The following is a 22,518-nucleotide window of genomic DNA, read 5'->3' on the forward strand; positions in this document are numbered from 1 at the left end:
ACAAGCTCCCATTTGGGAGGCCAAAAAGATAGAGGTAAACAGACATGTTGAAACTGACAATTTGAACTAATTAATATTAATTTAACTATTTTTATTATTTGCATATCAATCAATTGAACGGATTTTAACAGATCCATAAATTACAATGCAGATCTCTTCAAATGCTCTAGTCACTAAGCAGATACTAAAATTTCAATAAATATTTGATATGATCTTGATTTTGGCTTAAGGGAAAATGGGAGAGATGAATTTCTACTTTGTAGATGTGGAAAAAGAAACACAATGACTTTCAGATAGTCTATGTCCTAAGACGTTGGGAGAAGAAAGAGGAGAGGAAGGGAAAAGGGTTGAATTGAATTAAGTAGTCTAATTTTTCTTTGCACAAGGCCGGAAACCTGAGGCCCTTCAGTGGACAGCCTTAACACAAATTCTGTAATGCATAGAGACAGACCTGCTAATGGTCGTAGTGTGACTGCAGAAGAGGGGAAGAACACGTGTAGAAACGAAAAGTGCCCCAGATCTAAAACTGCTCTGCACGTACGGTCCCTGTGCCGCTAGCTACCTTGGAAGTCCCAGCGGTGAGAGCAGCTTGGGTCTCCACACCTGGAGCCGGCCTCCGCGGCCACGCCCCAGAGGCGGGACGAGCTTTCCTCGCAGCCCCGCCCCTGCCCGCCCTCCTCGCCCTCCTGCGACGCCCTAGAAGCCGGTGGCTGTCGCGAAAACACCGGAAGGAGCTGGAGCCGTTGCGGGAAGTGGCCGGGAGGCTGGTATCCCGCAGGCTGAGCTGCGGGTCCGTTTTCCGGCCATCCAGAAGCGACGCCGCCCCCTCCTAGGCCAGGGGAAGAAAAGAGGAGCTGGTGGGAGGTGCGGCCGCAGGCCACCGTCGGCCGCGCTGGCGGGGCCCGTGGGGAAGGCCGTGGAGGTGAGCGCGTAGCTGTTGGGAGGGGCGCGGGGTCGAAGTGCGCCTCGCCTGCAGCTAGGGATCGGTCTGTGTTTTCGCTCCCGCGCGCCGGGGCTGTGGCTGCTGCAGCGGCCTCTTTTTCTTGGTTCGGGGTGGTGGTGGGTGCGCGGGTGGGTAGAAGGCCTAGGCCCCTCCGGTGCTCTTCGCTGCAGGGATGATTGGTGGCCTCCCCAGTAGGGGCGGTGGAGGATGCGAGTCAGTCGTAGATTTGAGGAAGGGTCCCCAGGGGGCGCTCCCCTGGGAAGCGGGAGGAAGGAGGGGTGAGAAGAGTCCCGAAGCGGGCCTCCTCTCTTTTCCTCGGTCTCCGCATGACGGCTTATCAGCCCAGCACGGTGGGCGCAGGCGACTGAAAGCCCCGCAGTGCGCTGGCTCCTGGGTTCTGGTTTCGCTTTGCGGCGTAGTTGGGGTGATCGGACCCATTCGTGCAGCCCCAGGGGTCCCGTTATTAATTGTTGTCAGCAGGAAAACCTAGGCGTCATCGTCACCGAAATTTTTCTTAGACGAATATTTAATCCTTACTGTTTCACCGGTTACTCCTTGCGGTCTGTCCATCCGCAGCTTTTGTTTGAGTCAGTTTCCATGGTGTGTGGTTTCCCAGACCGTTACTCTTACATATTTTACCTACTACAAAATGCTCTTCATTTGAATATTTACAGGGTGCAAATTGAGCTGTTGGATGACTATGGGTGTTTTGCACTCAAGTATTTTTAGGGTTTACGTCTCATATAATCAGTATAAGGCCGGGAAAATTGGGCCAGAGGGGAAAACGCTGGCAGGAGCATAGGCTCTAAACTTACGATAAGGATCTCTAGACTTATTGCTTATTAGATGTATAGAATAGTAGAATTTTTTAGTTTAATCAGATTATTTTTCTTTTAAGGAAAACTTGTTTCAAAAAATAATGAGGGTGTTCTAGTTCCACTTCTGGTTGAGACAATTGTATCATTTGGAAAGGTCTGACCAAAGCAGATAATAAGCTATTTGATTTGAACCTAATACGAATATTGTTAGTGAATTCATGCTATTAATATAAACATGGGGAAAAGTAGGAATCTTATTGAAAGACAGTGCTAATTTTAAGGAAGAGTAATAGTAATAAGTTATACTACACCGGGGGCTTTATGTTATTTAATTTACTTTGGCAGGATTAAAAAAAAAAGGACAGTACAAAAGTATTGCAGGAATAAACTATTTGACCTCTTGCCATATGCAAGAGGGATAGTCTACTTAAGATTGCTTCTTATTTTTGATCTGGTTTATAGCCAGCTTTCATTTTTTTGTCTTGAGCTCTTTATAACTTACGCCTTTATAACCTATTTGTAAAAAATAACTGTGCATTTAATGACGTTAGATTGTAGTAAATAGATTATTTTAATCGTTTGAAATTCAGAGTTAAGGAGATAATTTTTACATTTATTTATTGTTAGAATTTTCAGTGACCTTTCACATATACAATCTTATTTGATCCTCATGCCAGTCCTCTGAGTTAGAAATGCCAAGAAGTAAAGTCTTTTCCCATGACAGAAGCATTTCGAGATTGTGTAAGGATCAGAATTTCCCTAAAGCCTGAAATAATCTTGAAGTAACCTTTGATATAAATTGGAATTCAGCTAAGTATTGGAACACTGTGAAGTATAACATGGGACAGACTCTGGACTCTTTGCAAGGAAATGAAGTACATAAATGGTGAAAGATTTTTGGTGAGAAACATGAAATGTAGTCATTTCCCAAAAATAAAGGAATAAGTAACAGCTTTCTTTAGTGTTGTTTTTAAACTTTTTTTTTAAGTCTGCATGTGATTTCAGGAGCATTTTGATAAATAGGTTAGTCCCAAAGAGTCTGAGATAAGCTCAGTTTGTCTATAAAAAGGAGCATGAATTTTGTACTAATACTTAAGAATGCATATATAAAAATAAATGTTCTTTTCAAAAGTTACTCTAGAAGCCTATGTAGGTCAATATCTATGGGTCTATCAGGGAAAGAAAGCCCTTTGGAAAATAAAAAGAATGGAACATGGTTTCTACCCTTAAAGAATTTAAAGTCAGGCTTGTAGTCAAGTAGGGTAGGTTTTTACAGAACTGTGGTAAAATGTCTTATGACTATTACAATCAGGAATTTAGGTGAGGGAGACATTACTTGTGATTGAATCTTGATAGAGATGATATTTGAGATGAGTGAGCTTTGCAAGGTTTTCAACAGGTGAATATTGGAGGACATTTCTAAAAACAATAGATTATTGTGTTCCTGGAAAGGTACAACTTATATTTGAGAAAGGATCAGTACAACAATTTGGCTGATAATAAGTTATGATTTATCTAAGTTAGAAATAGGAGATGAAAAAGACAAATTACGAAGGGCTTCATTGAAAATGTTTGGTTAGAAGAGGTATGTGATCCATATGAATGCAGAATGAGCTGTAATTGGGAGATGATTGAGACCAAGAGAACACTTGGGCAGCTTTAGGTTAAGCAAGATCTTGATAGTGTCACTTTTTTTTTTTTTTGCAGTACGCGGGCCTCTCACTGTTGTGGCCTCTCCCGTTGCGGAGCACAAGCTCCGGACGCGCAGGCTCAGCGGCCATGGCTCACGGGCCCAGCCGCTCCGCGGCATGTAGGATCCTCCTGGACCAGGGCATGAACTCATGTCCCCTGCGTCAGCAGGCGGACTCACAGCCGCTGCGCCACCAGGGAAGCCCCGATAGTGTCACTTTTGTGGCCCTTGTAGTTTCTCCAAAGTGCTATCTTGTAAGCAGACCTTGAGATAACATGGGTGCAGGTGAGATGCCAGGGAGCACAAGTGAGGGAGTGGGTAAAGAGTCAGGAAAGGGAAAAAAAGCCAGTGATGGGCAACTGGGGGTTAATCCTGTGGAGATTTTTGTAGAGCTGCCTTAGAATTGTCCTACTAACTGAAGGGTAGATGGGGAGTTTTTCCACCTACTCCAGTCCTCACTGATGGAGATTGTTCTTGAAATGTTTCGAGCACTTCCCATTGTCTTAGCTAGGGTTGGGCAGGCTCCTGTTGGTGGAGGTGGGAAGCTGTCAGGATACTATCTGTACCAGCTGCAAGGTGAGCTGAAGGGATGGGGGCTGGATGTCAACTGTGTCTGTTAATAGGCATTCTTATTAAATAATCAAGATGTGAAATAAAAGCCTCAATTTAGGTGGAGATCTAGAAGAAATGTGAGTTGAGAAGTGATGGATAAAAGAAGCAAGCAGTAGAATTTGTTAACTGGTAGAATATAGAAAATGAGGAGGGATGCTAAAATGGCACTGAGGTTTGAGAGTTATGTAACTTGTGATTGAGGAGGGTTGACATAAGGTCACTGACATTCAAATTAGTTATTTCAGGAGAATAAAGGAATTACAGTGTGTTGAAGAGTGTTGATAAAGTAGAGTGTAGGTGACCAGTCATTCAAAAGGGAAAGTAGGGTGGAGATTTGAACAGTGCTGCCACCCCTACTAGATACAGTGTCTGACCCATACTTGATTGAGCCTTTGTTAAATTAGCCTCTAAATGCCTGGGGCTAGCGCGTCCTGAAATATGGTAGTATGGTGAAAATAGGAGAATGAATGTGACATAGAATAAGAAGATTTCTTACATTTTTTAACTATTTATAAAATCCTGAAGGAGGAATTGCTAATATTTTTAGTAGAGGCATTATTTAGATGAATAAATTCTGATTCTTTTTTATAATCAGCAATATTCTGGTAAAGAAAAAAATTGACAAAATTTCTTAGAGTGGTTCTCATTTGAATATGGTGGTTGCAATTGTTTTTCCATGATTCTACATGTTCTACTTAAGTAGTTTTAATGACTGTCCCATAATGTTGATATTCTGTTAATTTAATTACCCCTCCATCTTGCTCAGAAGTGACTTAGGGTGAAAATTACCATCAGCTGGTTTGTGCTTCTATTAGAACTCTGTTATATTCATTGATTCTTGTTCTCCATTTCTCTTCCTCTTGCTTCCTCCCTCTTCTCTCTTCCCCCCTGCCTAGTGTTTGTCACAGTTATTTATACTAGATAAGGCTACAGTTGACTATACTTTGCTGTTATTGGACAGATTTTTTTTCTTTGTAGGAAATGCTGATTAATGTTTACAAATCTTGATTAAGGAATTTTATTTAAAGCGAGGTTGCCAGGTTGGAGCTATGCTTTTGGGTGGTTTATTGTGGCAGTGTTAAGAATAGGTTCTAGAATAGCTAGATTGCAGGTAGAGCAATCAATTAGGAGATTATATAGTTCTCTTAATAGACTCAGTAAGCCTCTCATTAATTAGACTGTTAAGGGTCAAAGGACAGATGTTTTTAAGAAAAGGGAAATTAGAAGATTAGTACTAAATTTCTTTTTCTTTGTTATGGTTTGAACGAAAATTAAGAACGATTGGGGAAGAGTTATAGGACTGTGAGATCTGTGTATAGATTTTAAGGAGTTTGTGTTTGCTAGAATATTTGTTTAAAGGACAAGAAACACAGTTCTTAAAAGTGCTCATCAGGGAACTTCCCTGGTGGCACATTGTTTAAGAACCTGCTTGCCAATGCAGGGGACACGGGATTAAGCCCTGGTCGGGGAAGCTCACATGCCGCGGAGCAACTAAGCCTGTGCACCACAACCACTGAGCCCGTGTGCCACAACTACTGAAGCCTGCGCGCCTAGAGCCCATGATCCGCAACAAAAGAAGCCACCGCAATGAGAAGGCCGTGTACCACAACGAAGAGTATCTCCTGCTCGCCGAAAGTAGAGAAAGCCCGCGCATAGCAACGAAGACCCAACACAGCCATAAATAAATAAATAAATTTAAAAATAAAACAGCGCTCATCAGGGGACTTCCCTGGTGGTGCAGTGGATAAGACTCCACGTCTTATCCACTGGGGGCCTGGGTTCCATCCCTGGTAAGGGAACTAGATCCCACATGTGTGCTGCAACTAAGAGTTCGCATGCCACAACTAAGGAGCCCATGAGCCACAACTTAAGACCCGGCACAACCAAACAAATAAATATATTTTTTTAAAAAGTGCTCATCAGCATATTTTATAGATTAAAAGTCTCCACGGACTCTTATTATGAATTGATTTAGAATAAAATAAACTTTTCTGCCTATTGTACTCTTTGCTGATATTAATACTTCTATTGTCAATGTTTTTGGCTTGCTTTTGTTGTATAGTAATTTTCTTCTATGGTAAATATGGAAAAATAAGCTGTAAGGTTATTTTAATGTTGTATTTTTACAATTAAAATAATTTTGAAACCTAGTATTTAAAATAGTACAGTTGGGCTTCCCTGGTGGCGCAGTGGTTAAGAATCCACCTGCCAGTGCAGGGGACACGGGTTCAAGCTCTGGTCCCGGAAGATCCCACATGCTGCGGAGCAACTAAGCCTGTGCGCCACAGCTACTGAGCCTGCGCTCTAGAGCCTGCGAACTGCAACTACTGAGTCCACATGCCACAACTACTGAAGCCTGCCCACCTAGAGCCCATGTTCCGCAACAAGAGAAGGCACCGCAATGAGAAGCACGTGCACTGCAACGAAGAGCAGCCCCCACTTGCCTCAACTAGAATAAAGCCGCACACAGCAACAAAGACCCAACACAGCTAAAAATAATAAATAAAATTAAAAATAAAATAAAATAGTACAGTTGGGGGCTTCCAGGGTGGTGTAGTGGTTAAGAATCCTCCTACCAATGCAGGGGACATGGGTTTGATCCTTGGTCCGGGAAGATCCCACGTGCCCCGGAACAACCAAGCCCGTGCACCACAACTGCTGAGCCTTGCGCTCTAGCGCCTGCGAGCCACAACTACTGAAGCCCACGCGCCTAGAGCCCGTGCTCCACAACAAGAGAAGCCACCACAATGAGAAGCCCGCGCACTGCAACAAAGAGTAGCCCCCGCTCGCTGCAACTAGAGAAATCCCAGGCAGAACAACAAAGACCCAATGCAGCCAAAAATAAATAATTATTTTTAAAAAAACAGTTTAAAAAAGTAAAAGATAAAATAGTACAGTTGGACTAGTCAGATTAGTTGTAGTAATGGAACAGTTGTATAGGTTGAAACTACTGACAGACAAATCAGTTTTTCTGCAGTCAGAGAATCTTAGAATTGACTTTAGGGCAAAATGCTGTCCTTTGAAACACCTGACAGTTGGTCTTCCAGCCTCTGTGTGTAACAATGATGGGGAACATCCTACTTCCCAAGGTTGCACCTTCCATTTTTATATAACTCTAATTGTTGAAAATCTTCACCATTGACTGGAGTTGCTATTTCTAAATTTCTCAAGTTACGTAAAAAAGAAAAGATCTCTCTTACTTTGGTCATAATGTCCAAATAATTGGAATGCATGTATCAAGTCCTCCAACTTTTTTTTTTTTTTGGCTGCTTGGAGCGACTTACGGGATTGTAGTCCCCCAGCCAGGGCCTGGGCAGTGAAAGTGCTGAGTCCTAACCACTGGACCGCCAGGGAACTCCCCTCAAGTCCTCCAACTTTTGCCTTCTGCTGTCTAAACATAACATCCATGCTTTCAATTTTTGCTCATAATAGTTAACATTTATTGAGTGCTTACTCTCACTCTGTTCGAAGTAATGTATATATGTTAACAAATGTGTTATATAACACCCCCCCAACTTCACGAGGTAGATTTTTGTAATTATCTCAATTTTATAGATGAGGGAACTGAGGCACAGAGAAGTGACTTAACCCTGGTCACAAACCTAGGACATAGTGGAGCTTGGATTTGAACCCAGGTAGCCTTGCTCCAGAAACTTTACTTTTAGCCATAGTGTTGTCTTTATGAGGATACAGTTTTCAAATTATTTAAGACTGTCTATGGAAGGCATTTGTATTCTGTAGCTTTTAACGTTCTTCATAAATAAAACGTTCACTAAACAATCTATTTAGTTTATGAGTACAATAAGACTGGCTTCTCTTTTTATTGTGAAACCTATTCTGTTGATAAATTGAGTGAGAACTGCACTGTTGTTTCCTTCGTCTTTTAGCATCTAGAATCTAAATACCTGAAACCATTTTTTTGGCCTTACTTTAGACAGTAGACTCTTTTTTTTTTAATTAATTAATTTATTTATTTATTTTTGGGTGTGTTGGGTCTTCGTTTCTGTGCGAGGGCTTTCTCTAGTTGCGGTGAGCAGGGGCCACTCTTCATCGCGGTACGTGGGCCTCTCACTATCGCGGCGTCTCTTGTTGTGGAGCACAGGCTCCAGATGCTCAGGCTCAGTAGTTGTGGCTCACGGGCCCAGTCGTTCCGCGGCATGTGGGAACCTCCCAGACCAGGGCTCGAATCCGTGTGCCCTGCATTGGCAGGCAGATTCTCAACCCCTGTGCCACCAGGGAAGCCCCTGACAGGAGACTCTTTGAATGCCAATATAGAATACTATATCCATCCTTGTTAATCTTAGCTCATTTTTCTAAATAAAATGTCATTTCTTTAATTATTTTTATAATTTTATAATTAGATTTAACTAGCCTGTCTTCTGTGTCTTTATCCAGATTTTTGTTAAGAATTTTGAACAGTTCTGCCATCTGCTAATACAGAGTTTCTTCTGGATTCATATTAATCTTCTGTGTAACTAATAAATTAGCAACCAGTTCTCATGACAAATTTTTTTGTCACAGTCGCTTGATTCTGATTCTTTATAAATAGCTTTACTTTTTGGGATAGACTAGATAATGGAATACAGGCAGTTTTTCAATATTAAAAGGTTCTCCTTAGGTTACCAACTATGTCTTGATGTGTAACAAATATTAATAACACTGGTCCCTATGCTTTTCCTGTATTAAAACTTGAATGTCTGCTATTCTTTTATTAGGATGACTGGGTCAGAATTTGGGGCCTGAAGATTAGGGGATTGTACTGCTAAAAAGTAATATCTTCCCCACCCCCTTAAAAGTAATATCTTCAGAAGCAGTTTTGAATCTACAGATGGGCACTTGAGCCCTTGCCAAAGCTGTACATCATACAGCATGATGCTGTCATTTCAACCTGGAAGATTTTTCAGTTGTTATTACCATCATTATTGCTGAGGAGATTTCAAATTGTCCAGATAGGGTAGATAGAGGGAAAAGTTGCCTGATAAAAGATTGCAAAGGTCAGGACAAATTGAGGTCAAATTATGGAAAGCCTTAATTTCCATGCACAGTTTGAATATCTTTTGCTCTCTAGTAATTCCCAACCTGTGATCCCCAAGCTTCCAGAGGAGTCTTAGAGTTTTGTAGATTAATAGTTTTGTAGATTTGTATATTTTGGAGATTAAACCCTTGTTGGTTTCTTCACTTGCATATATTTTCTTCCATTCTGAGGGTTGGCTTTTCGTTTTGTTTATGGTTTCCTTTGCTGTGCAAAAGCTTTTAAGTTTAATTAGATCCCATTTGTTTATTTTTGTTTTAATTTTCATTACTCTAGGAAGTGAATCAAAAAAGATCTTGTTGCAGTTTATGTCAAAGTGTGTTCTGCCTATGTTTTCCTATAAGAGTTTTATAGTGTCTGGCCTTACATTTAGGTCTTTGATCCATTTTAAGTTTATTTTTGTGTATGATGTTTGGGAGTGTTCTAATTTCATTCTTTTACATGTAGCTGTCCAGTTTTCCCGGCATCGCTTATTGAAGAGACTGTCTTTTCTCCATTGTATATTCTTGCCTCCTTTGTCATAGATTAGGTGACAATAGGTGCGTGGGTTTATCTCTGGGCTTTTTACCCTGTTCCATTGATCTGTATTTCTGTTTTTGTGCCAGTACCATACTCTCTCGATTACTGTAGCTTTGTAGTATAGTCTGAAGTCAGGGAGCCTGATTCCTCCAGTTCCGTTTTTCTTTCTCAAGATTGCTTTGGCCATTTGGGGTCTTTTGTGTTTCCATACAAATTGTAAAATGTTTTGTTCTAATTCTATGAAAAAATGCCATTGGTAATTTGATGGGGATTGCATTGAATCTGTAGATTGCTTTGGGTAGTATAGTCATTTTCACAGTACTGATTGTTCTGATCCAAGAACATGGTATATCTCTCCATCTGTTTGTTCATCTTTGATTTTTTTCATCAGTATCTTATAGTTTTCTTTTTTAAAAAATAAATTTATTTATTTTTATGTATTTGGCTGCGTCGGGCCTTAGTTCCAGTGTGCAGAATCTTTGTTACGGCATGTGGGATCTGTCGTTTCAGTGAGCAGGCTTCTCTCTAGTTGTGGTGTGCGGGCTCTTGAGCGTGGGGGCTCAGTAGTTGCGGCACACGGGCTCTCTAGTTGTGGTGCACAGGCTCCAGAGCATGCAGGCTTAGTTGCCCCGTGACATGTGTGATCTTACTTACGCGACCAGAGATCGAACCCGTGTCCCCTGCATTGGAAGGCGGATTCTTAACCAGTGGACCACCAGGGAAGTCCCAGTATCTTATAGCTTTCTGAGTACAGGTCTTTGGCCTCCTTAGGTAGGTTTATTCATAGGTGTTTTATTCTTTTTTTTGTGATGGTAAATGGGACTATTTCCTTAATTTCTCTTTCTGATCTTTTGTTGTTAGTGTATAGGAATGCAAGAGATTTCTGTGTATTAATTTTGTATCCTGCAACTTTACCAAATTCATTGATTAGCTCTAGTAGTTTTCTAGTAGCATCTTTAGGATTTTCTGTGTATAGTATCATGTTATCTGCAAATTAATTCTCATTAAGCTGTTTAAATACCAGAACATGAATAGCAGAATGGAGAGAACTAATCTTTCTGTAGTCCCCCTTTCTTCTTTGCTGTGAGGCAACATTCTGAGTACATAACCTTCAAAACTGTATTTTTTTCCTTTTACAGTGGATAGGTACATACAGATACAATGTGCTATTATGCATGTTTTGTTTTGGGGCTTTATGTTTTTTGAACATTGTTTTCTTATTTTTTTTGTTTTTTTTTATTTTAACTGAAGTATAGTTAATTTACAATGTTGTATTAGTTTCCGGTGTACAGCAAAGTGATTCTGTTGTACGTATATATATTTTTCACATTTTTTCCATTATAGTTTATCACAGGATAATTAAATATAGTTCCCTGTGCTATACAGTAGGACCTTGTTTACCTGTTTTATATATAGTAGTTTGTATCTGATAATCCCAAACTCCTAATGTATTCTTTCCTCAGGTTTTAAATTTTTACTTCAGTGGTATCATAGAGAATGTGTTATTTTGCATCTTCCTTTTTTCCATTCAACATTATGTCCTTTAGATCTATTCATGTTGATAAATTATCCATCCAGTTCACGAAGTTAAACTGATGTGTAGTGTTCAGTCATGAATATATATACATATATATATACGTATATATATGTATATGTATATATATATCCAACCTTGTATTGATGCACTTAAAACGTTTTACAGTCAAAAGTGAGATAATATACTGTCTAGAAAGCAGTGAGAAGAACATTTCCATCCCATTGGCAAACATTGGTATTAAGAAGAAAATGTATAGTTTAAATACTTTTATTATTAAGTAAATAAAACTAAGAGAATTCAGTTCCCATATTTAGGGATTAAGAAAATAAAACAGAAACCAAATAGGACATGGGGATTAAAGGTAAAACTGTAATTAATGGAATTGGAAACAACAAAACAAAAATAGTGGGAAGGATAAATCCCAAAGCTGGTTCTTTGCAAGGACTGATGAATTAGATAAACCTCATATAGAAGCGAAGAAAATGGAGTAAAAATATGCAATATTAGGAATGAGGAAGGAGATATCATAGATACCCAGGTATAGGAGAGGTTAACGGAATTTTATGCAAACCTTCTTGAGAATACTACATGTTATGCCATGATGCCAAAGTTGAAAGTCAAGATTAATGGATAATTTTTTTTTTTTTTTTTTTTTTGCGCTACGCGGGCCTCTCACTGTTGTGGCCTCTCCCGTTGCGGAGTACAGGCTCCGGACGCGCAGGCTCAGCGGCCATGGCTCATGGGCCCAGCCGCTCTGCGGCACGTGGGATCTTCCTGGACCGGGGCACGAACCCATGTCCCCTGCATCGGCAGGCTCAACCACTGCATCGGCAGACTCTCAACCACTGCGCCACCAGGGAAGCCCTAATGGATAATTTTATACCAAAGTATAAATTAATAAAATTGACCCAAGAAGCAGAAAAGTTGACCAGTTCTTGCTCAAGGATTGAAAAGGTCATTGAAGATCTGTCCTTGAAAGAGGCAGCATAACAGATGGTTTCACAGCTGACTTTTATTTAGTTTATAAACAACATATAGTTTTTTTAAAAAGCTGTATTGTATGTTATTAAAGATGCAAAGCTACTCAGTGCATTCTGTGAAGTACACATATTGGGTTGGCCAAAAAGTTCGTACGGGTTTCTCCATAAGATGTTACAAACTTTTTGGCCAGCCCGATACTTTTATCCCTGATTAAAAATGCTATCAAAAAAGGTCAATCTCACTTACATCTAGAAATGCAAAATTTCTAAATACAATATTAGCCAATAGAATCTAGATATGAAATAACGGACTAATAGTACATTTTGACCCAGTACGGTGTATTACATCAGTGCAAGGATCCTTAGTATCAAGTCTGTTAATATAATAGATAATATCAACAAATGAAACAAGGAGTCTAGGAAGCCATCAGTAGCTGCTGAAAAGACATTTTTAAAAAAAAAAAACATCTTTATTGGAGTATAATTGCTTTACAATGTTGTGTTAGTTTCTGCTGTATAACAAAGTGAATCACCTATATGCATATGTATATCCCCATATCTCCTCCCTCTTGAGTCTCCCTCCCACCCTCCTTATCCCACCCCTGTAGGTGGTCACATAGCACCAAGCTGATCTCCTTGTGCTATGCAGCTGCTTCCCACTAGGTATCTATTTTACATTTGGTAGTGTATATATGTCAGTGTTACTCTTTCACTTCATCCCACCTTCCCTTTCCCCATGTCCGCAAGTCCATTCTCCACATCTGTGTCTTTATTCCTGTCCTGCCCATAGGTTCATGAGAACCATTTTTTTTTTTTTTAAGATTCCATATATATGTGTTAGCATGTGGTATTTGTTTTTCTCTTTCTGGCTTACTTCAGTCTGTATGACAGACTCTAGGTCCATCCACTTCACTACAAGTAACTCAATTTCGTTTTTTTTTATGGCTGAGCAATATTCCATTGTATATATGTGCCACGTCTTCTTTATCCATTCATCTGTCTATGGACACTTAGGTTGCTTCCATGTCCTGGCTATTGTAAATAGTGCTACAGTGAACATTGTGTTACATGACTCTTTTTGAATTATGGTTTTCTCAGTGTATATGTTTGGGATTGTTGGGTTATGTAGTAGTTCTATTTTTAGTTTTCTAAGGAACCTCCATACTGTTCTTCATAGAGGCTGTGTCAATTTACATTCCCACCAACAGTGCAAGAGGGTTCCTTTTTCTCCACACCCTCTCCAGCATTTGTTTTTTGTAGACCTTGTGATAATGGCCATTCTGACCAGTGTGAGGTGATACCTCATTGTAGTTGTGATTTGCCTTTCTCTAATGATTAGTGATGTTGAGCATCTTTTTTTTTTTTTTTTTTCTGTACGCAGGCCTCTCACTGCCGTGGCCTCTCCTGTTGCGGAGCACAGGCTCCGGACGCGCAGGCTCAGCGGCCATGGCTCACAGGCCCAGGCGCTCCGTGGCATGTGGGATCTTCCCGGATGGGGGCACGAACCCGTGTCCCCCGCATCAGCAGGCAGACTCTCAACAACTGCGCCACCAGGGAAGCCCGAGCATCTTTTCATGTGTTTGTTGGCAATCTGTATACTTTTTTTGGAGAAATGTCTGTTTAGGTCTTCTGCCCATTTTTGAATTGGGTTTTTTGATACTAAGCTGAATGAGCTGCTTGTATATTTTGGAGATTAATCCTTTGTCAGTTGCTTCGTTTGCAAATATTTTGTCCCATTCTGAGGGTTGTCTTTTTGTCTTGTTTATGGTTTCCTTTGCTGTGCAAAACCTGTTAAGTTTCATTAGGTCCCATTTGTTTATTTCTGTTTTTATTTCCATTTCTCTAGGAGGTGGGTCAAAAAGGATCTTGCTGTGACTTATGTCAGAGAGTGTTCTGCCTGTGTTTTCCTCTAAGAATTGTAGTGTCTGGTCTTACATTTAGGTCTTTAATCCATTTTGTGTTTATTTTTGTGTATGGTGTTAGGAAGTGTTCTAGTTTCATTCTTTTACATGTAGCTGTCCAATTTGCCCAGCACCACTTATTGAAGGGACTGTCTTTTCCCCATTTTATACTCTTGCCTCCTTTATCAAAGATAAGGTGACCATATGTGCGTGGGTTTATCTCTGGGCTTTCTATTCTGTTCCATTGATCTATGTTTCTGTTTTTTGTGGCAGTACCATACTGTCTTGATTACTGTAGCTTTGTAGTATAGTCTGAAGTCAGGGAGCCTGATTCCTCCAGCTCTGTTATTCTTTCTCAAGATTGCTTTGGCTATTCGGGGTCTTTTGTGTTTCCATACAAATTGTGAAATTTTTTGTTCTAGTTCTGTGAAAAATGCCATTCGTAGTTTGATAGGGATTGCACTGAATCTGTAGATTGCTTTGGGTAGTCCAGTCACTTTTACAATGTTGATTCTTCCAATCCAAGGATGTGGTATATCTCTCCATTTGTTTGTATCATCTTTAATTTCTTTCATCAGCATCATAGTTTTCTGTGTACAGGTCTTTTGTCTCCTTAGGTAGGTTTATTCCTAGGTGTTTTAGTCTTTTTGTTGCAGTGGTAAATGGGAGTGTTTCCTTAATTTCTCTTTCAGATTTTTCATCATTAGTGTATAGGCATGCAAGAGACTTCTGTTCATTAATCTTGTATCCTGGTACTTTACCAGATTCATTGATTAGCTCTAGTAGTTTTCTGGTAGCATCTTTAGGATTTTCTATGTATAGTATCATGTCATCTGCAAACAGTGAAAGCTTTACTTCTTCTTTTCTCATTTGGATTCCTTTCATTTCGTTTTCTTCTCTGATTGCTGTGGGTAAAACTTCCAAAATAATGTTGGATAATAGTGGTGAGAGTGGGCAACTTTGTCTTGTTCCTGATCTTAGAGGAAATGGTTTCAGTTTTTCACCATTGAGAATGATGTTGGCTCTGGGTTTGTCATATATGGCCTTTATTATGTTGCGGTAAGTTCCCTCTATGCCTACTTTCTGGAGTGTTTTTATCATAAATGGGTGTTGAATTTTGTGGAAAGCTTTTTCCGCGTTTATTGAGATGATCATATGGTTTTTATTTTTCAGTTTGTTAGTATGGTGTATCACATTGTTTGATTTGCGTATATTGAAGAGTCCTTGCATTCCTGGAATAAACCCCACTTGATCATGGTGTATGATCCTTTTAATGTGTTGTTGGATTCTGTTTGCTAGTATTTTGTTGAGGATTTTTGCATTTATGTTCATCAGAGATATTGGCTTGCAGTTTTCTTTTTTTGTGACATCTTTGTCTGGTTTAGGTATCAGGGTGATGGTGGCCTCATAGAATGAGTTTGGGAGTGTTCCTCCCTCTGCTATATTTTGGAAGAGTTTGAGAAGGATAGGTGTTAGCTCTTCTCTAAATGTTTGATAGAATTCGCCTGTGAAGCCATCTGGCTCTGGGCTTTTGTTCGTTGGAAGATTTTCAATCACAGTTTCAGTTTCAGTGCTTGTGATTCGTCTGTTTATATTTTCTGTTCCTTCTTGGTTCAGTCTCAGAAGGTTGTGCTTTTCTAAGAATTTGTCCATTTCTTCCAGGTTGTCCATTTTATTGGCATATAGTTGCTTGTAGCAATCTCTCATGATCCTTTGTATTTCCGCAGTGTCAATTGTTACTTCTCATTTTTCATTTCTAATTCTGTTGATTTGAGTCTTCTCCCTTTTTTTCTTGATGAGTCTGGCTAATGGCTTATCAATTTTGTTTATCTTCTCAAAGAACCAGATTTTAGTTTGATTGATCTTTGCTATTGTTTCCTTCATTTCTTTTTCATTTATTTCTGATCTGATCTTTATGATTTCTTTCGTTTTGCTAACTTTGGGGGGGTTTTGCTTCTTTTTTCTTTAACTGCTTTAGGTGTAAGTTTAGGTTGTTTATTTGAGATTTTTTTTGTTTCTTGAGGTAGGATTGTATTGCTTTTAACTTCTCTCTTAGAACTGCTTTTGCTGCATCCTATAGGTTTTGGGTCATCATTGTTTTCATTGTCATTTGTTTCTAGGTATTATTTGATTTCCTCTTTGATTTCCTCAGTGATCTCTTGGTTATTTAGTGACGTATTATTTAGACTCCATGTTTTTGTATTTTTTACAGTTGTTTTCCTGTAATTGATATCTATTCTCATAGTGTTGTGATCAGAAAAGATACTTGATATGATTTCAGGTTTCTAAAATTTACCAAGGCTTGATTTGTGACCCAAGATATGGTCTATCCTGGAGAATGTTCCATGCACAGTAGAGAAGAAAGTGTATTGTGTTGTTTTTGGATGGAATGTCCTACAAATATCAATTAAGTCCATCTTGTTTAATGTGTCATTTAAAGTTTTTGTTCCTTATTTATTTTCATTTTGGATGATCTGTGCATTGGTGAGTGTGGGATATTAAAAGTCCCCTACTATGATTGTGTTACTATTTCCTCTTTTATGGCTGTTAGCATTTGCCTTATGTATTGAGGTTCTCCTATATTGGGTGCATAAATATTTACAATTGTTATATCTTCTTGGATTGATCCCTTGATCATTTTGTAGTGTCCTTCATTGTCTCTTTTAATAGTCTTTATTTAAAGTCTATTTTGTCTGATACAAGAATTGCTACTCCAGCTTTCTTTTGATTTCCATTTGCATGGAATATCTTTTTCCATCCCCTAACTTTCAGTCTGTATGTGTCCCTAGGTCTGAAGTGGGTCTCTTTTAGACAGCAGATATATGGGTCTTGTTTTTGTATCTGTTCAGCCAGTATATGTGTTTTGCTTGGAGCATTTATCCATTTACATTTAATGTAATCATCAAAATGTATGTTCCTATTACCATTTTCTTCATTATTTTGGGTTTGTTTTTGTAGGTCTTTTCCTTCTCTTGTGTTTCCTTCCTAGAGAAGTTCCTTTAGCATTTGTTGTAAAGTTGGTTTGGTGGTGCTGAATTCTCTTTACTTTTGCTTATCTGTAAGCATTTTAATTTCTCCATTGAATTTGAATAAGATCCTTGCTGACTAGAGTATTCTTTGTTGTAGGTTTTTCCCTTTCATCACTTTGAATATGTCCTGCCACTCCCTTCTGGCTTGCAGAGTTTCTTCTGAAAGATCATCTGTTAACCTTATGGGTATTCCCTTTTATGTTATTTGCTGCTTTTCTCTTGCTGCTTTTAATATTTTTTTTTGTAGTTAATTTTTGATAGTTTGATTAATATGTGTCTCAGAGTGTCTCTCTTTGGGTTCATCCTGTATGGGACTCTCTGTGGTTCCTGCACTTGATTGACTATTTCCTTTCCCATGTTAGGGAAGTGTTCGACTATAATCTCTTCAGATATTTTCTCAGTCCCTTTCTTTTTCTCTTCTTCTTCTGGGACCCCTAAAATTGAATGTTGGTGCGTTTAATGTTGTCCCAGACGTCTCTGAGACTGTCCTCAATTCTTTTCATTCTTTTTTCTTTATTTTGCTCCCTAGTAGTTATTTCCACCATTTTATCTTCCAGGTCAGTTATCTGTTCTTCTGCCCTGTTATTCTGCTATTGATTCCTTCTACAGTATTTTTAATTTCAGTAATTGTGTTGTTAATCACTGTTTGTTTCCTCTTTAGTTCTTCTAGAACCTTGTTAAATATTTCTTGTGTTTTCTCCATTGTGTTTCCGAGATTTTGGATCATCTTTACTATCATTACTCTGAATTCTTTTTCAGGTAGGTTGCCTATTTCGTCTTCATTTATTTGGTCTTGTAGGTTTTTACCTTGCTCCTTCATCTGTAACATATATATATATATATATTTTTTTTAATTAAATTAAATTTATTTATTTATTTTTGGCTGTGTTGGGTCTTCGTTTCTGTGTGAGGGCTTTCTCTAGTTGCGGCGAGCAGGGGCCACTCTTCATCGCGGTGTGCGGGCCTCTCACTGTCGTGGCCTCTCTTGTTGTGGAGCACAAGCTCCAGACGCACAGGCTCAGTAGTTGTGGCTCACAGGCTTAGTTGCTCCATGGTATGTGGGATCTTCCCAGACCAGGGCTTGAACCCGTGTCCCCTGCATTGGCAGGCACATTCTCAACCACTGCACCACCAGGGAAGCCCTGTAACATATTTTTTTGTCGTTTCTTTTCTTCTTTCTTTTTTTTTTTTTTTTTTGATGGATGGATGGTGCTGTATTCCTGTCTTACTGGTTGTTTGGCCTGAGACATCCAGCAATAGAGTTTGGAGGCAGTTGGTTAGAGCTGGGTCTTGGTGCTGAGATGAGGACCTCTGGGGGGCCTCACTCTGGTTAATATTCCCTGGGGTCTGAAGTTCTCTGTTAGTCCAGTGAGTTTGACCTGGAACTCCCACCATGGGAGCTTGGTCCCGACCTCCAGCTTGGGAATTGAGATCCCGCAAGATGGTCGCTGGGGGTTCCTCCCGTCCCCTTAGGTCTCCGTGGTCCCCCACCAGTGCCTGGTAGGTGCCCTAATTGTGAGGAGATGTGAATTCCACGTCCTCCTAGTACACCATCTTGACTCCGCCGTGAAAAGACATTCGATAGAGTTCATTAATACCATTTCTAACTAATATAATAATATAAATCAACTATACTTCAGTTTTTAAAATTAATTTATTTTATTTTTGACTGCATCGGGTCTTTGTTTTTCTAGTGGCCAGCGGTGGCAACTCTTCATTGTGGTGCACGGGCTTTTCATTTCAGTGGCTTCTCTTGTTGCAGAGCACAGGCTCTAGGCACGTGGGCTTCAGTAGTTGCAGCACAGGGGTTCAGTAGTTGTGGCTCTCAGGTTCTAGAGCACAGGGTCTGTAGTTGTGGCGCATGGGCTTAGTTGCTCTATGGCATGTGGGATCTTCCTGGAGCAGGGGCTTGAAGCTGTGTCCCCTGCATTGGCAAGCAGATTCTTAACCAGTGTGCCACCAAGGAAGTCCCTGTACTTCAATTTAAAAGACCATTTCTGATTTTTAAAATGTAAGTACACTAAGAATGGAAAAAAATTATAGCAGATATCCTAAATGGCAAAACATTAATATAAGGACCCTGACATGGATGCTTACAGTCACCTTTATATTCAAGATTGCCTTTAGAGGTTCTAATGAATGCATTAAAACAGTAAAATTAAATAGCTGGTAGTAATATTGGAACAGAAGAGGTAAAATTATCAGGTTGTCTAGTGTACTTAGAGAGTAGACAAGGAAATGGAAATGGAACAGTGAAGGAAGTATGTTTTTACAGTTATCAAACTATTCTGTGTAGAATATTAGTCTCTGAATTAGATTAATATAATATGGGCATAGACAGATGAGTTTAAAAAAATAGAAAATCCAGAAATATTTTATGTGCCAATTTAATAAAGAATAAAGATAGGATTATAATTCAGTGGGAAATGTGTCTGCCCATCTGGAAGAAAATAAAATTGGATTCCTGTCTTAAGATAAACTCCAGATAGATTAAAAGCCTTGTTAAAAAAAAATTTAAGGGTATTCTACAGCTTTAGCTCTATAAATTAGGGTGAAGGAAACCTTAAGATTGGAAACTCAGATGCTATTATAGAATGAGATCTGTCTGATTTTATAAATGCAAACTTTTAATAATAAAGCATACCATAAGGAAGTTAACAATAGTTTTGGCACTAAGGTAGACATATAGACTAATGGAAAAGCATAGAGCCCAAAATAACGCATACATATAGTCATATTTTAAGAAAATCTATTATCAGCTTTACTGAGGTATAATTGACAAAAATATTTTTAGGCTTTTTTTTTTTTTTTTGCGGTACGCGGGCCTCTCACTGTTGTGGCCTCTCCTGTTGCGGAGCACAGGCTCTGGGCGCACAGGCTCAGTGGCCATGGCTCACGGGCCTAGCCGCTCCGCAGCATGTGGGATCTTTCTGGACCGGGGCACGAACCCGTGTCCCGTGCATCGGCAGGCGGACTCTCAACCATGGCGCCATCAGGGAAGCCCCTGACAAAAATTTTTATATATAAGGTGTACAATGTGGCAGTTTCATATAAACATACATTGGAAAGTAATTACCACAGTCAAGCTAGTTAGCATTCATTACCTCATGTAGTTACTTTAATTTTTTTTTCTTGTCATGCCCCCACCCCTTCCCCTTTGGCAACCACCTGTTCTCTGTGTTTATGTGTTCGTTTCTGTTTTGTTTTTTAGATTCCATGTATACGTATTTGTCTTTCTTATTTTGACTTATTTCACTTAGTATAATACCCTCTAGGTCAATCCATGTAGTCACAAATGGCAAGGTTTCATTCTTTTTTATGGCTGAGTAGTATTCCATTTTGTGTGTGTGTGTGTGTGTGTGTGTGTGTGTGTGTGTGTGTGTGTGTGTATACACACCCCACATATTTTTTATCCATTCATCTGTTGATGGATACTTAGGTTGTTTCCATATTTTGGCTGTTGTAAATAATATTGCATTAACATAGGGATGCCCATGTATGTTTTTGAATTAGTGTTTTTGTTTTCTTCAGAAAAGTATGCAGAAGTGGAATTGCTGGATCATATGATAGTTCTATTTTTAATTTTTTGAGGAACTTCCATACTGTTTCCCATAGTGGCTGTACCAATTTTCAGTCCCACCAACAGGGCACAAGGGTTCCCTTTTCTCCACATCCTCACCAACACTTGTTTGTTGTCCTTTTGATAATAGGCATTTTGACAGGTATGAGGTGATATCTCATTGCAGTTTTGATTTGCATTTACCTGATGATTAGTGATGCTGAGCATCTTTTCATGTGTCTCTTGGCTACCTGTATGTCTTTTATGGAAAATGTCTATTTAAAATGCCCGTTTTTAAATCAGGTTGCTTGCATCTTTGATGTTGGGTTGTATGAGTTTTTTGTATATTTTGGATGTTGATCCCTTATCAAATAAGGGGCAATTGTGGGGTCTTCTGTTGTGGCAGCGCTGACTGCTGTGGGTGTGCTAGTGGCTGGGGCTGGCCCCTGGCCTGGTTGGCTGCCAGGTGCTGCCTCTTGTAGAGGTTGCCAGTCAAGAGTGGAGTTTTGTTTCCTGCAGACCACCAGCTTTCCCATACTCAAGCCCTGCTGGCCTTCAGAGCTAGATATTCTGGGGGCTCATTTTCACTGTGCAGATCCCTCAGGCTGGAGAGCCCAGTGTGGGGCTCAGAACCTTCACTCCTTGTGGAGAAACTCTGTAGTAGTGATTTCTTTTTTAATATTCCTTATTTTTGGCTGTGTCTGGTCTTAGTTATGGTACGTGGGATCTTTCATTGTGGCACGTGGACTCTTCATTGTGGCGCGTGGGCTTCTCTCTAGTTGTGGTGTGCAGGCTCTCTAGTTTAGTTGTGGCTTGTGGGCTCAGTAGTTGCGGTGCACAGGCTTAGTTGCCCTGCAGCATGTGTGGTCTTAGTTGCCCAACCAGGGATCCAACCTGCGTCCCCTGCACTGGAAGGTGGATTCTTAACCACTGGACCACCAGGGAATTCCCTGCAATTGTGATTATTCTCTTGTTTGTGGGTTGCCTACCAGGCGTGTGGGTCTTGACTATATTGCATCTCTGCTGCTTCTATCTATTTCATGGTTCCTTCTTCATATCTTTAGTTCTGGAAAATCTTCTGCTAGTCTTCAGGTCATTCTTATAGATAGTTGCTCTGTAAATAGTTGTAATTTTTGTGTGTGTGCGGAAGGAGGTGAGCTCGGGGTCTGCCTACTTCACCATCTTAGTAAAGTATCCCCTGGTCAAATGTTTTTTGTCAAGAGTGCCAAGACCATTCAGTGGGAGAAAAAACAGTCTTTTCAAGAAAGGGTATTGGGCAAACTGTATATCCATATGCAAAAATATGACATTGGATCCCTACCTTACACAAACATACAAAAATTGACTTTAGTGGATCAAAGACCTAAACATAAGAACTAAAACTCTTAGAAGAAAACATAGAGGGGGGAACTGTGACATTGGATTTGGCAGCGACTTCTTGGATCTGACACTAAAAGCACAGGTCACAAAAGTAGTAATTAGATAACTTGGATTATATCAGTTAGAAACTTCTGTGCATCAAAGGACACAGTCAACAGAGTGAAAAGGCCACCTATGGAATGGGCGAAAATATTTGCAAATCGTGTGTCTGGTAAGGAGCTAAATATCCAGAGTACATAAAGGACTCCTACAACTGAACAACAAAAAAGCAAAAACGCGATTAAAAAAATGACTCAAGTACTTGAATAGACTTTTCTCCAAAGAAGGTATATAAATAAATGCCTAACAAGCACATGAAAAGATGCTCAACATTACTAATTGCAAAAATGCAAATCAAAACCACAGTGAAATATCACCGCAATTGAATGTTATTCAGTCTGGAAAAGGAAGGAAATCCTGGCCCAAGCTATAAAAATCAATGAACTTTGAGGACATTATGCTAAGTAAAATAAATCACA

The 22,518-nt window shown here is 39.7% G+C and overlaps 1 protein-coding gene across 4 annotated transcripts in view; it reads left to right on the top strand.

The window, feature by feature from the left end:
• Positions 1 to 720: 720 nt before the first annotated feature.
• Positions 721 to 22,518, top strand: part of USP33 (ubiquitin specific peptidase 33) — a 70,589-nt gene continuing 48,791 nt past the window's right edge. For 2 of the 4 annotated variants that reach the window (XM_029228268.1, XM_029228270.1), the window contains exon 1: positions 721 to 922. The gene's annotated coding sequence lies outside the window, so the exon portion shown is untranslated. The remainder of the gene's footprint in view (positions 923 to 22,518) is intronic. The other 2 variants (XR_003794406.1, XM_029228267.1) reach the window with 1 other exon arrangement.

This window comes from Monodon monoceros, unplaced genomic scaffold (assembly GCF_005190385.1).
Source record: "Monodon monoceros isolate NGI ecotype Baffin Bay Population unplaced genomic scaffold, NGI_Narwhal_1 Super_Scaffold_18, whole genome shotgun sequence".
NCBI classification, from domain to species: Eukaryota; Metazoa; Chordata; class Mammalia; order Artiodactyla; family Monodontidae; genus Monodon; species Monodon monoceros.